The sequence below is a fragment of the Chaetura pelagica genome, unplaced genomic scaffold (genome assembly GCF_000747805.2).
Source record: "Chaetura pelagica isolate M959 unplaced genomic scaffold, ChaPel_1.0 scaffold115, whole genome shotgun sequence".
In the NCBI taxonomy this organism is placed as follows: domain Eukaryota; kingdom Metazoa; phylum Chordata; class Aves; order Apodiformes; family Apodidae; genus Chaetura; species Chaetura pelagica.
The window spans coordinates 725422-740529 of NW_009953761.1; positions in this window are offsets into that span (position 1 = coordinate 725422).

A 15108-nucleotide genomic window follows, 5' to 3' on the forward strand; every position below is an offset into this window, starting at 1 on the left:
GCTCTCGATCTCCTCACCCCCTCACCCAGGTAGGGAAGGAGAGAGAGAAAGAGAGAGAGACTTGGCTGGATTGAAAACTAAACTACACAGCTTTAATTAAAACACTAATGAATGATACAAGAAAATATATACAAATATATTCAGGTATGGGCAAAAGCCTCTTGCCTCCCCCCACCCCAGCAACTCCCACAGCACTTCCCTGAACTGGGAAGAGTCCTGAGGAATCCCGGAGCTGCTGCTGGAGAAAGCAGAGAGTTATGGGGGTCAGGAGATCTCGAGCCTAAGGGTCGACAGTGATGGATGAACAGAGTCCTCCCTGGACACCAGCCATGGACGGAAGAGAAGGGGAGAAGAAGAAGGAAGGAAGTTGTCTTCTGTGATCTCTGACCTTCCTTTGGGCTTACTTAGATAAATGGAATGGAATATTTTTGGCCAATTTTGCTGTCCATCTAACTCAGCCTCCTACTGAGGGGGTCACAGACCTCCCTGTGGTGTCTGAGCTGGCAGACTGAAGGTGCAACCTTGAAGCCTCAGGAGTTAGAAAAACATTCCACTGTCTTATCAGCCTAGAAGAACACGCTGTTACTAGTTACAAGAAAGCTTACTGAAGGAAAAAAAATCAGTAAAAAGAAAAATTGGCTTCATCCTGGCTCAAACCAGGACATTCCACCCCTATTCCATACCATATATTACATACAGGCTCTATACTTTACCAGCTGTCAAATTAAGGATTCTCTCCCAAAGTCAGATTACCTTGAGGTACGTATTGTACTTCACCATCCTCCATCATCTGATGTAGAATCCTCTCCTTCCTCAGCTTCAGCCTCTGTTGCTTTAAGGAACTCTGGATATCTCAGGCGGTGGCTGGTAAAAATGGGGGAGCATTTTGACTTTGCCTTGCTCCTGGTCACAGGGTTAACTATCTTCGTAGAAGCAGTGGCAGCAACATGTGACCAGTTGTCTCTAGGAAGAATCTGGAGATTACTTCCCCACCTATTTGGCATCTTATTCTTCCTGCCAGTCATTTTTTCAATGGCTGACTGCAAAGTCGGTGGTTTCCATATCAAGGGCTGGTTATCACTGGATATTCTGCTCCCAGTGCCAGCTGTAGAACTCCTTTGTCTCCAGTCTCAGCATGTCCCACACTAAACTCCCCAGTTCTCAGGTACTCCTTGCAGGAGGGGGTTTGGTGGGTTGCTGAGACATCTCTTTAGTCCATCAGCAAATGTTTTTCAACTCTCAGATGCCACAAAACAGACAACAGATATCCTGAGTGCCGAAGCCCATCATTTATCTCTTGGATTGTTTGAGACAAGCACTGTACATGCTGAACGCCACAGCACATGTAACAGTTGTGTGAGAAAGCAGTCCTTTATGCATTCCAGGTACCTGATGTGAGCTGCTGTACTGTTCTTCCAGCAAATGTCTGTGTATTTGAAGTCACCTATGAGAACCAGGTTCTGTTGACCCAAATTTTTTCAAGTTACCCAAGTATTGCTTCATTTGTCTTGGTTTGGAGGTCTGTACCAGATGCACACTTTAAGATTCCTGTTGGAGATGACATCTCCACTCTTGACACACAGGCATTTGATATGGTTTCCAGAACCACCATAGTTGATTTCTATACATTCAAGTTTCTCCTTAACATAGAGTGTAACTCCTCCACTTCTTCTTCCCTTCCTGTTTTTACAAAACAGCTTATAGTCAGCCATTACAATCCTTGAGTCTTGTCGGTTGTCCTATCATGTTTCAGTTAACTCTAGGATACCGTATCTTTCTGACTGGGCACAGTCTTTCTATTTTTTCCCAAAACTGTGTGCATTGGTATACATACCTGTCAGGTGGTTTTTTCTCCAGTTCACATCTTGGGATACAGCTAAGGAACATTTGTCACTGCTTTGATTAGCCTGGTTTATTCCCCATTTGGTTGCAGTGGCATGAGCATTGCTACTTTGGACCCTGCCCAGTGAATCTTTCCATTTAAAGCATGCCTCATCAAATTGGTCTGCCTGCTGTCAAAGATTCCCCCATCTCTTTTAGACAGGTGGATCCCATCCCTACCTAGCAGGCTATAGTCACTGAAGAATGTCCTGTTGTCATAAAAGTAAAAAACCTATCGAAAACACCAACCACAAAGACAGAAGATGGTTAGTGTTATATGTCCATTTCTGTCCTGTACCTCTAACTAGTGAAAAGGAAGAAAAGGTATCTTGGGCACCAATAGTTTTCACTTGCATTACAGGGCTTTGTAATTTCCCTTATTCTGCCCGGATTCCAGCTTGTGGTGCCATATGTGCCCACACGAAGTGTAACAGTGGATAGCAGTCTGTGCTCTTGACAAGTTGTGGCACCTTCTCAGCAACGTCTCAGACCTGAGCTCCTGAAAAGAAGCATGCATCTCATGATTCCCTGTCAGGCCAGCAGATGGGTGTGTCAGTGCCCCTCAAGAGAGAGTTATCCACTACAAGTCCTTGTTGCTTCCTTTTGCTGCATGTAATTTTGGTATACTCAATCTTACCTCAGGTCTCATAATTTAAAAGGCAAATCTTTACCCTGAGAGTAAGCTATTCTGAAGTTGTGGTTCGTCAATTGCTCTTGCTGAGTGTAGCCTCCCTTATTATGGCAATATTAAAAAGTTTATTTGAGAAAAAAATTGAATGAAAGAGTCTCACACTGAAAACATTTCTCTAGCTTAATATATTAAATGCTTGCAATGTGAAGAAAGAACAATGGTTTCTATTCCTACTCCAAAAAAATGTTGATGCATTTGACATTCTATTTTCTTGTATATGTTTATGAAAAATATTTTAAAAGAGTCCAGTACCACCCCTTTTAAACCACCTTCCTTATCTACATCAAGATATAGTTTCATTTAGTAGAGCATATATGAGCTTTATTTGACCATAACTATGCAACCTATTAGTCAGTTGGTAAACTGTCACAGTCAGCAAATGTCTGGTAAATTCTGCTGTGACAGCATGTCACCGTTTGAGTCAGGTCCGACAACAATGTTCTAGATCCCCTCCCCCTCCCACCCCGGTAGGGAAGGAGAGAGAGAAAAAGAGAGAGACTTGGCTGGATTGAAAACTAAACTACACAGCTTTAATTAAAACACTAATGAATCATACAAGAAAATATATACAATTATATACAAATATATTCAGGTATGGGCAAAAGCCTCTCGCCTCCCCCCACCCCAGCAACTCCCACAGCACTTCCCTGATCTGGGAAGAGTCCCGAGGAATCCCGGAGCTGCTGCTGGAAAAGAGCAGAGAGTTATGGGGGTCAGGAGATCTTGAGCCTAAGGGTCGACGGTGATGGATGAACAGAGTCCTCCCTGGACGCCGGCCATGGACAGAAGAGAAGGGGAGAAGAAAAAGGAAGGAAGTTGTCTTCTGTGATCTCTGACCTTTCTTTGAGCTTACGTAGATATATGGAATGGAATATCTTTGGCCAATTTTGCTGTCTGTCTAACTCAGCCTCCTACGGGGGGGTCACAGATCTCCCTGTGGTGTCTGAGCTGGCAGAGTGCAGGTGCAGCCTTGAAGCCTCAGTAGTTAGAAAAACATTCCACTGTCTTATCAGCCTAGCAGAACACACTGTTGCTAGTTACAAGAAAGCTCACTGAAGGAAAAAAAAATCAGTAAAAAGAAAAATTGGCTTCATCCTGGCTCAAACCAGGACAGTGTAAAAGGGAAAATGAAGCACTTCAGAACTCTGAATACAACTGAAATTGCACTGATGGTGAAAAGAGGCAGGAGCTGTGCCTTCTGCTGTTCATCTCTCTGCAAGGGGGCTTGAGCAAGGGGGTGGCAATTCTTACATGCTTTGCAAGACTCAGCCTTATTCCTCGAGGCTTTAAAAGGAGCTCATCCCACACACTGCACTTTTCAGTGGTTAGTAATGAGTCTTCGGGGTACTTCTGTGTGGTCAGAGTTGCTGCCTACAAATATGTTAAGAATGAAGGGACTGAAACCAAGAGATGGAAGCCCAAATTGAGTGGCAGGAACAAGGCCTGAGCATTGCAGAAAGCTTCTCTCTCCTCTAAGAATCAGAAAAAAATCACTTTGGTTCCTAAATATAGAGTCCTAAGTACAGCCCTGAATGCCCTAGAAAGCAGCACTGCTCCAGCAGGGCCAGAACATGGGACTTCCCAGCTGTCAGTCCAAAGCTTAGCCCTTTTTCATACTTCTCTCTCAAGGTTAACCTTTTGAAAGACAAAATGCCACAGTGAAAACAAATGGCGCAGCTCTCAGGAGGCCAAACTCCTGCATCAGCACCACTGAAATTGTACTGTGGTAGCACCTCAGGTTCTTTGGTCCTGAATACCCATTATCTCCATAGTTTTGTTTCCCCACCTATGGGGAATTTATGTAATATAATAGTATTATAGAATAACAACAACAACAATAATATAATAATTTGTCACAACTGCACTAAGTCAAAAGAGAAGCTATTAATAAATAAACATGTTTGGTCAGTACGGCTACGGTTGTTTTGAAGAATGGAGAATAAAAGCAAAATTCAAGGGAGTGATGAAGAAGAATTTTCATGGCCCTTAGTTTTCAGTGGGCCACAACAATCAGAATATCCAGTCTTTGTGCTTGTACTTTTCATGTGAGATCCTAAATAAATAGATAACAATTGCAAGTAACGATCACTGCCCCAAGCCTCTGTCTGCCTGAGTGAAACCCCAGGTAGTCCAGAGATATGTTGAAGCTACGAGTGGTCAGGTAGCTCCTCTGCCAAAGCTGACCCTCAGGGTAGCAGCTTGCTTGTAAGTCAGGACTGCATGCAGAAACTGAGACAGTGCCTTTTGCATTCAGCAGCAGAGCTGTTTAATGAATCAGTGGAGAATTTGCTTTTTTTCTCTCTTATATGGAGCGTGTGAGTGCGGGCTTTGGATAAAAGCCAAGTCTTTAAATAGCACTGGCTGCCAGCAGAGGCATCCAAAGCAGTAGATAACAAACTCGGATTAACAGAAAGAAAAACTGTGCCCATTTCTGTGGCATTGCTCTTAAGTGCCTGGCTGGGGCTCGTCCCCTTTGTCTTGCCACAGAGGAGTCTGGAAGCAGAGGCCAGTTTCTACCCAGCTCCTTAGGCTCTGGGAAGGACCAGCACACTGTACCTTGCACACTCTCACCATGTGCCTGCAACACCCACTGTAACCAAAACTAACTCCACAGCTTCTCTCTTGGGTGTGCAGCACAAACCCATTCATGAATGGTGAGGAAATGCACTCTGCAAGCAGAGTAATTTACATACATTTGATGATCAGCATAATGCATCCCTTGCGTGGTTTCCATATTCATGCTGTTCTCAGTGGAGAATCATCTGCTTTGTGCAAGAAGAGCAGATGCCCCCAAACCTCCTCCTTTTCTCTGCCTTTGCTTGCTGCTGTAACTATCAATTATTTCCATGGGATTTCTTCCTGCTTTCCTGTCCCCATAGAGTAATAATGATTTGTTCTATCAACCCCTACAGCAGGTGGATAAACATTACCAGCCTCATTTCGTGCGTGGAGAATCTGAGACAGGAGGGTTATGCACTGACTGCTGGTGCAGAGAAGAGTGGCTGTAAACACCAGTTTTGGCACACTGGAATTTCTTTGTTGCCTCCCAGGTGTGTATTGTGCTCCTGCCCGTGCTGCTGATCTTTTAAAAATTGAAATAATCTTTCAGGAAAAAAAGAACAAAACCAAACCTAACAGGTACTGTGTGACGGTGGCCACGGTGGTTTTCATTTACAACAGAAAAATATGTATGCCCAAGTTTGGATGTGCATGTATGTCTTCTCTGCCTCCCAGCACACCCTGCTTGCTTGCACACATGTAAATGTTTGTGTGTTGAGGTGTGTAGGTATCTCAGGATGTCCCAGGTGGGAAATCTGCTGCCATTTAATGCTTGGTGAACCACAGAGAGAGGAATACAAGGTTAAACCACATTACAGAGCAACTCAAAAATAGGGCAGACAGAGAGGGCCTGTGGCTGCCCAAAAGGCTGTGGAGGGTGGATGTGATTTCTTGGCATGGCTGAAGCAAAGCTGCCTGACCTCACAGCACCTCTGTAATCCTTTGCTTACCCAGGGATATCCAACACCACCTTGGCTGGGCACTGGGGCACAGATATTAAACAGTAAGGAAGCTGATGTCAGCTAAATCCCCTAACCCATGTGGGGTTTTACTTGCTCTTTCAAATGTCAAAACCAGGTCAGAACTATGAGACAGCAAAATTAAAAATCCTCAGGGCAACAACGAATGCAGTTAGCATAGCTGGGAGCTGGTGAGGCAGCACAGGCAGCAGTCCTCCCTCACCTCAGCATGGTTCCACAGGTTGCCAAGGGTTCTATCAGGCCAGTGAAACAGCCAGAGGTTATTCCTTAGCCTCCTTGAGACCCCCTTGCTCCCTCTTCCTTCCTAGAAATGTCGCTCCCTGAGGCTGCATAGTTGATAACTTAATAAAGGGGATTTAAGGATACAGGAAATCTCTTCCAAACACTTTATCTCACAAAACCTACAGATCCACGCAGAGGAAGATGTTTTGTTAGCTTCATGCACGACTGCTGTGACTGCAGCAACTGCTCGTTGCTGTTCATTTACACGATGGCAGCATGTACAAAGATTCTTGTAGACCATAATTCGGTGGTCTCTGGAGGCTCCACTCCCTACTCTACATGGAACAGGCATCCTGAATCAGACCTAATGTTCACCTAACTCAGTCTCCTGCCTCAGACAGTGTCATATAGGAGGCACATAAATGCAAAACAAAACCAAAACCAAACAAACAAGCAAAAAGAATACTGCAACCACGCAGGAACATTTCAGTGTTAAATTCCCTGGCCTCCAGCAGTCCTTGGCTGAAGTTCTTCCAGAGCCAGAAGTGCTTAATAGCCCTTTCTGCATTTTTTCCACTACTCTTTCCAATTGGTTTTGTAACAATCTAAACTTTTGGCATCCGCACCATCCTGGAGCAGTAAGGTCTACAGAAGAACTTCACACATGGTGTTACAAGGAGCTTTCTTTTCCTTCTTTTGTCTCTTCTGAACCTGTCACCTCATAATTTTCTTGATGTTCCCATAGTTTCTGTATGCAGACAGGCAGCGAATAATTGACCTTTTTTGCTTACTCACTGCTGCTGCTAATTTCAAAGACCACCATCATACTCACCACCCCAGACAGATCTTTTTAAAGCTCATGTGTCCTATTCCAATTTCTTATTTTGCTGCTTGTCCCTCTTCTTGGTACTGTTACTAGTTTTATCATACCCTTTTGATACAGGGACACCAGAACTGCACATGACATTTGACATTTGGGCATAGAACAGTTATATACAAAATGTGGACATATATAGAGACATTAAGTCACTCTGTGTGTGTACACAGCATTTTTATGGCAGGGATGCTTCTGGTTTTAATATCAATTCCTTGCTTAAATTTTTCTTCTGATCAGCACTGAGAACTGCTCTTACGTTTTCACAGGAGTATCTATTATCACTTTAGGCAGCTCTGCCCTGAATTGTATTCATTAGCTAAACTGCTATTTATATGTAAATCTTCTTGGTAGAAATACATGAGATGAGCTGGTTCCTCCATTTCTCCTCTCTACCTACAGTATCACAGCTCTACAAATAAGGCTTCCACATGCCCACTGGCCCACTGAAGGAACCAAACAGTGAGGAACATCTTGCTTCATCTTGTGTGACAGTGTAACTAATACTGCAATTTTTCAGATAAATATGGAAACTATGCAGCCAGGTGGCAACATAGGATGAGGTAGGCTGAGCTCCATAGGGATCAGAGCATCAGACAGACCTCTAAATCCACTTTAATAATGGCTATGATCCATTTACAACACTCACAGGGGAATGGGAGGACCCAGCCCCCTTTTCAGTAAATGTTCTGTAGAGGAGGCTGGAAATATCCGTCATCAGAAGATGTGACAAACAAGGTAGACAAACACCTCCCCAGAGTAGTGCATGTCTTACTAACCCCCCTGATGCAAGAAGACTTGCTGATTGACCTCTCAAGGTCCTTTTCTACCCTAATCTTAAGGTGCCTAAGATCATCAGCCATCTCACAGATAGCTAAGCAGATCAGCCCTTATCTTTTCAGGGCATATTTATGGGGGACAGTTTGCAAAGAGCTGCTTTTACCATCCTTCTGTTAACATTCCCCATTTCCTGCTGCAGTCTCCTGCAGCACGGCCAGACCTTTCTAAAACAATATAAACCAGAGCAATAGAAAATCATTCAGAACCCAGGCAATAACTCCTAACCCTCCAACACATCCTTTGTCACTCAGGTCCATTTTTGATTTTCACAGAAAGGGGGAATATAGCAGACACAAAGTCCTTATCAGGAAACAGTAAATAACTAATCTGTCTTGAGATCTTTGAAAATAACAGCTGGTTGGTATTTGCAGCTGACAAGTGTTATAAACTTAAATTACTGGATTGCTGTTTAGAAACCTGCTTTCCAAAATGCAGTATTTTATTCCTGTTGCCTGCTTTCCTCTATGGTAGTTTAAAGTGATCCTTCGCACAACTGGGAGACGAAAACGTTGATCTAACCATTTCCCTGTAATGCCACCTTAATTCCTGCCATTTTCCTGGGGCATCAGCAGCAAAGTTTTCTTTATAAACCTAACTGGGGGTGTTCCTTTTTTTATTACCTACCAGCAAATCCAGTGCGAGCATTTGAGGAATAAAACCAGTAACAGGCCACGTGCTCTGATGGTTACTTCTCTATTGACCAAACTGAGAGCTCACACTGCTTAACACTGAACTAAAAGCATGCAGAGATTGATTAAAATGGCAGAACTCAATTTCAGGCTTCCAAACACTAGTGAAGCAAATGTCATTTTGAAAAATGCCAAGCAAGTGAGCTTAGCACATCAGGATTAGCCCCTCTAATGGTTAAAAACTCAGTAGACCCAAGCTCATCACATGGGGTTGCTACTTATCTGGACAGAATGGTGTTTCTGTGCAGTATCCAACTGGCCAGGAGCCCGGAAAGGATGTATCAGTTTCAGGTGGAAGACCAAATTTCTCTTTTGCTGGCCCTGGGGCATGCCAGGTGATATGGGAATGACACCAACATCAGTGGAAAAAAACTCTGGTCTCCTGCCGAGGTGAGTGGAGCCCTGCCTGCCATCAACCGGTTCCTGTTCTGCCATCTAGAGGGGTGTCTTCGTATGTCACAGACACGCCAGTAAGTTTCAAGTGTTACTTCTTGAGGACAGACCAAAAAAAAGAAATTAGGCAGAAAGGTTACAAGGCCTTAGGAAGAAATGGTTCAGCTTTAGAGGGGTTGTAACCTTGTCTCTGGCTGTGGTAAAACCAGCTGTGGTGGGGACAGAGCCAGGAGTGGTCCCACTGGGACCCTCTGCCTCTGCACCTTTGAGTTCAGGCCCTTCCCTCGCTTCCCCTCCCTGGCATTAGGCTGCAGTGATGCTGTGCCTGGCCCTGTATCTTGTTCATCCCAGCCCTGGCTTGACTTTGGACCTTGGTCCCACTCCACTGGCCTGACTGAAGCGCTGTGTGACTGGACCTCACCTAACAAATGGATCTGGTGGTGGGACATAGCTATTGTGGAGCTTAATTAGGACTAATTCCACCCTCATTCTTTGCAAAGTGGTTGAATGAGCTAGGCATGCACAGATTTTATTGTATTGTATTTTATTTATTTTATTTTTTAATGAATTTATAAATCTTCCACTCTGTTCTGCTCTGCTCTAAGAGCAGATCCCTCTGGAGAGATTCAGGCTCACTGCCTGCAGATCGGTCCATGCTGACTGCCTGCAGATAAAGCAGAGTCTGATCATGGCAAGCACAAGCAGTTAAATCCTGGCTCACCTTTCCCTTAGGTTTGGCACAGGAGCTCTTTATTAAATCCTATCTCACCTTTCCTGAGGTTTGGCACAGAAGGAGACCTTTCTGCAGCGCATCTCTTGAGTCAAAGTACCACATGGTATTTAAATAAGACTAAAGTAGGGACTCGTACCAAGATTAAAGCTCTGGGCACTGCAGAACTAGAATGCTTCTCTCTCCACACACACATGATTTCCACACAGGCCCATCTTGCTATGCAGGACAACAAACACATTCCTCTCTGACAACGTCCCTTTTTCCAAACCTTCTTTTCCATTCTGAATAGGGATACAAGGATATTATTTTTATCCCAGTTGTGCAACCAGTCTAAACAGGTGTAAATGACAGCATATAGTTCATCTAAGAATGACAGAGTGACAGAGTATTGAAGTAGAAAGGACTCCCTGTTGTGGGGGCAGACTGCATCTGTGTCATTCATGGTGGATCTAAATACTCCTTCTGATCTCACCTGAGCAGGTTTCTAGCCTATTTTCAAAATCCTGCACCCTTTATTCCAGCATTCAGCACACCAGTGAAGAACTGAATGGCAACAGACCCAAGACAGGAGTAGGCCTTTCTCCTGTAGTTCTTTTAGCCACCTTCTTATCTTGGCAACCTAGTCCTGTTTTTCCTGAAAACGCGCTGGTTGCAGTGCAGACTGACACCCCCACACATGCCCGCTGGCGAGGTTTTCCCTCAGCTGAGTTGATGCATGTAATGTCACTGATTAAAAGGGCTTTTTGTTGCTGTGCAGTGACCTCTCTGTCTGTCCTGAGAAGTGCAGCCAACCAACCAGGCACAGCAGAGCTGTGGGTGAACAGCCCAGGAAGGAGCAGAGGATTTTTCAGGGACCCAGCTGCAACAGGAAAAATTGTAAACACTGTAAATGTCAGGGTAACAACATCTACAGATCTTCTGAGAGCAGGAGGGGTTGCTGCCGAACTGAAGACCTTTGTCTGAGATCTAGCTAACCCATCTATCTAACCCAGTCTAATGTGTTCTATTATTTGTGAATAGCTCAGACCTGATAAGCTACACCAATTATCAAAGCTCCACTCCTTCAAGGACCAATCCTGGGGCCTTGGATTCTGCCTTAATACGCTGCATATGTAGATATAAATTATGAATTTTGGCTTGAGATCCAAAAGGCTTCAAGGATTGCCAAGGGATGGAAATGATGGTTATATTGTATAACCTAAACACACCTGAAAGATTCAAACTGATGGCCTGGTTTTGTGAGGTCAGTTCATAATACATAAGAAGGTTTAGCACTTTGAGATCAAATCTTTATCACCCTGAAACTGCCTGTGGAAAGAACTTCAATAAAATCAGACAGAGCTATAGCTTCCATCTGGGTGGGGGGAATGAGGGACTACAAAGTTGCAGCTCCGGTTTCAGTCCTGAATTCCAGCCAGATTTGTGAAGACACAAGCTGATCATGGGCTTGTCGTACATCCTCACTCCCAGTGCCAGAGCCCTCGTGCCAGGAAACACACTGGGGCACTAGGGAAGGGAGTAGTGGGCATAGACTGCCTTGCCAGGCCTTTCTGCTGTGCCAGGTCTTGCCCAGGCTTTTAGTCTTCAATTTTCCAATTTCTGTCTACCACGAGATATAGAGATATATGTAATTAATATATATCATAGATCATATAGAGATCATACATGTATCATATATATGAGAGAGACATACATATGGAGGACCCTCCCCCTCATATCCAGCAAATTATGTAAAATACCACCACTACTATGTGACTTTCACAGCATTTTACAAAGGCTGGAAGAACACATCGGTGCTATCCCTTAGGTCACAGCCCAGCCTCACCTCTCATTTGTTTCCACACAGTGACACTGCACTTGGCAGGAAATTCGCTGCAGGCAAGTTCTCCTCCCTCTTCACATAGCTCAATGGGAGTTGCCACGATGGGCTGAAAACGTGCTGTTTACTTAGAGAAAGAGCGGTGAAGTATCAGCTGTTATCTGCCATTTTAATCCAAGACACAATTGGTTGAGCACAGTCAGATCCAGATGTAAATATTTGATGGAAGTGACTAACACTTCAGTAATTCACAACTAGCTGAGAAGCGTCGTCCTTGAGAAAAACTTCTGGTGGGGCTCTGCCTAGAAAATCCTCCCCAAATGGTATCAAAAGCCTCATATATAAAACCACGTCTTCCATGGGGACTTACATGTGTCTAAAGATAAGGTGAACAGTCAAGAAAAACTATCAGAAAAACTATCAACTGTCAGTTGTCATCTAAAATGCTCCCTGCTGTGGAGGGACCACCTCTTTAAGCAGCCACTTTTGAAAGTATTAACCCTGGCTTGGAGGCAAGAGGTGCTGGAAGGGGCTGCCTGCACAGAAAGCAGGTGAGGAGCACTGAGATTTTCTTCAAACAATGCTGGTTTCTGAAAGTAGATAGATAGATAGATAGATAGATAGATAGATAGATAGATAGATAGATAGATAGATAGAGAATGCATTTTTAAATCTAGTACATCACAAAATATCAGGACATGACATATAATTATGTGTTTATATGGCATCACAGGAAATTCTCAGCATTGGTACCTCAGCAAAGTGCTTCTTGCAAAGCCTGGACCAATTAAAATATCACCAAGTCAGTCCTGGGATTTATTCAGGGTTATCTGAGCTTCAAGCTCAAGTTAAAAGGATGCAAAACCATGTAAACATACCTAGGTTTTTTTAAAAGCTTTTTAAACGTGATATTGATGTAGCCTAACTCCACATCAAATTGCTGTTCACACAGGAGTCTTCAGCTACTTAACTGATATTTTTAAGTACTGTCTCCCATTTCACAGCTGCAACTCTGAATATGGACCTACAGGAGAAGTCATCTAAAGGTTCATCTAGCTCACCAGTTGTGGCACAACTGGTTTCTACCCTGACATCAGTAACTGAAGGCAGCTGCTGAATTTGTGAGCGGTTTCAATACTGCTACAGAAATATTGATTTTTCTGGAACAATCTCTTCAAAATAAAACCAAATTGAAACACACCTACTGGCTGGATGTTTTTAGCTGCATATTACACTATGGAGAAGGAGCCAAATATTCCCCTGTCACTCAATCCACTGCTAAAAGTTGCTTTTTTTTCCACTGTGGTTTGTAGAAAGAGGGGCTATCTTTCATCAGGCCAGCTGTCGCTGAGAGGAAAAACAACACAAAAGCTTTTGGGCAGAACCCTCCTTTTCAGGTCTGAAATAGCAACAGTAGTCTTGAAAGTGAAAAATAGCACAAAACGACTTATACATTCGATTAGATTACATAAGCAGCTAGACCATCTGGGGGGGAAAAAGTGGGGAGGTACTGATATCTGGAGCAAAGGAAGGGATTGCAGGGGAGGAGGAGGTAACACAAAGAAAGTGATGAGTAATTTACTGCCTGAGGAGGGTGAGGGAAAAGGAATTGCATCCTGTGTCCTGATGTCTCTGAAAAGCTCAGGATCGTCAGCAGCATTAAGCATTTTAGGTCCCCTGATGTCTTTTGAAGGTATTTTGTCAATGTTCCCTAAGAATCAGGGTTCAAGGGAGGTCTGCATTCATGCCAACTGTGACAGGCTGCTGCAGAGAAGTACTGGCAAGCAGGCAAAAAAAGCTTAGGTATTGCTATCTGTCCTGGTTTGAGCCAGGATGAAGCCAATTTTTCTTTTTACTGATTTTTTTTTTCCTTCAGCAAGCTTTCTTTTAACTAGCAACAGGGTGTTCTGCTAGGCTGGTAAGACACTGGAATGTTTTTCTAACTACTGAGGCTTCAAGGTCACACCTTCACTCTGCCGGCTCTGACACCACAGGGAGATCTGTGACCCCCCCGTAGGAGGCTGAGTTAGACAAAAAGCAAAATTGGCCAAAGATATTCCATTCCATATATCTACGTAAGCTCAGAGGAAGGTCAGGGATCACAGAAGACAACTTCCTTCCTTCTTCTTCCCTCTCTTCCGTCCATGGCCGGCGTCCAGGGAGGACTCTGTTCATCCATCACCGTCGATCCTCAGGCTTGATCTCTCGTGACCCCCATAAACTTCTGCTCTGTTCCAGCAGCAGCTCCAGGATTCCTCGGGACTCTTCCCAGTTCAGGGAAGTGCTGTGGGAGTTGCTGGGGTGGGGGAGGCGAGAGGCTTTTGCCCATACCTGAATATATCTGTATATAATTGTATATATTTTCTTGTATCATTCATTAGTGTGTGATTCTTCTGTGGTTTATTGATAGAACTGTAGACATCATTAACCGTATCATTACAAGGCTGGTGATCCTAGGGATGATGATACTGTTCTCTATGGGGGCACTGTATGTGTACAGTTACACTGCAGGTTCTAGTGGTACAACTCCTAACGTGAATGGAACAGTCCATGTTGGTAATACCAATAGCTGGTTCAATTTTACCTCTCCATTTTCTTTCAGGCTGAATCTCCCAGCTCTTGACGTGAATAGCACTGTTGCAGTGGGGATGTTTTTGCTGAATGTTTATAATGTATTGTGGATGCGTAGGGCAAGATGCTGTTCCACTCACTGCCACTCCCCCACAGGCAATGCTGCTGCCACTGCTGCTACAAAAACAACTGCTTCGACAAAGATAAAGTCCAATCCCTTGGTATCCAAACTAGTTAACCCTGTGACCAAGAGCAAGGCAAAGACAAAACACTATCCTTGTGTTGTGCATCTCAACCCCAACTGCTGGACTTAATCTCACTTACTTGTGGAAAAACAATATACCTGTAAAAATGAGAAAAATATGCCTGTCCCATCCAGTCCTGCAAGCCCAGAAGTGACATCTCCGAGCGTGTCCAACTCGATTGATCTGAGGGAAACAGAGATTTACCTGGGACAGGAGGAGTCTAACAGCTCCTTAATTATTTGTGCTTAAAAAACTCCCGCAACATTTATCTGGAGAAGGCGCAGTGCTCAGCACAGGGAATACGAGTGCTGGGAGCTCAGGCTGCGGCAGTTCCCACAGAGGATGGGGGTCACGGCCAGGCCTTCCCCTGGGGAGAAGGCAGCAGCAGCTGGAGGCCTTCCCGGGCTGCCCCCACACACACACATCGCCAGGCCGCTGTTGCCATCAGCTCTGGCTGCTGCTCGGTTGCTCTACCCCCTGACCCCCACGCAGCACAGGGGCGGAGGGAAAAGGACACCCGTGGGCTGGGCTGGAAACAGATTTGATGATGATAACCATGAATATGAACCCAAAGATGAGACAAATCACACACCCCCCTGTCCCCCCCCAAG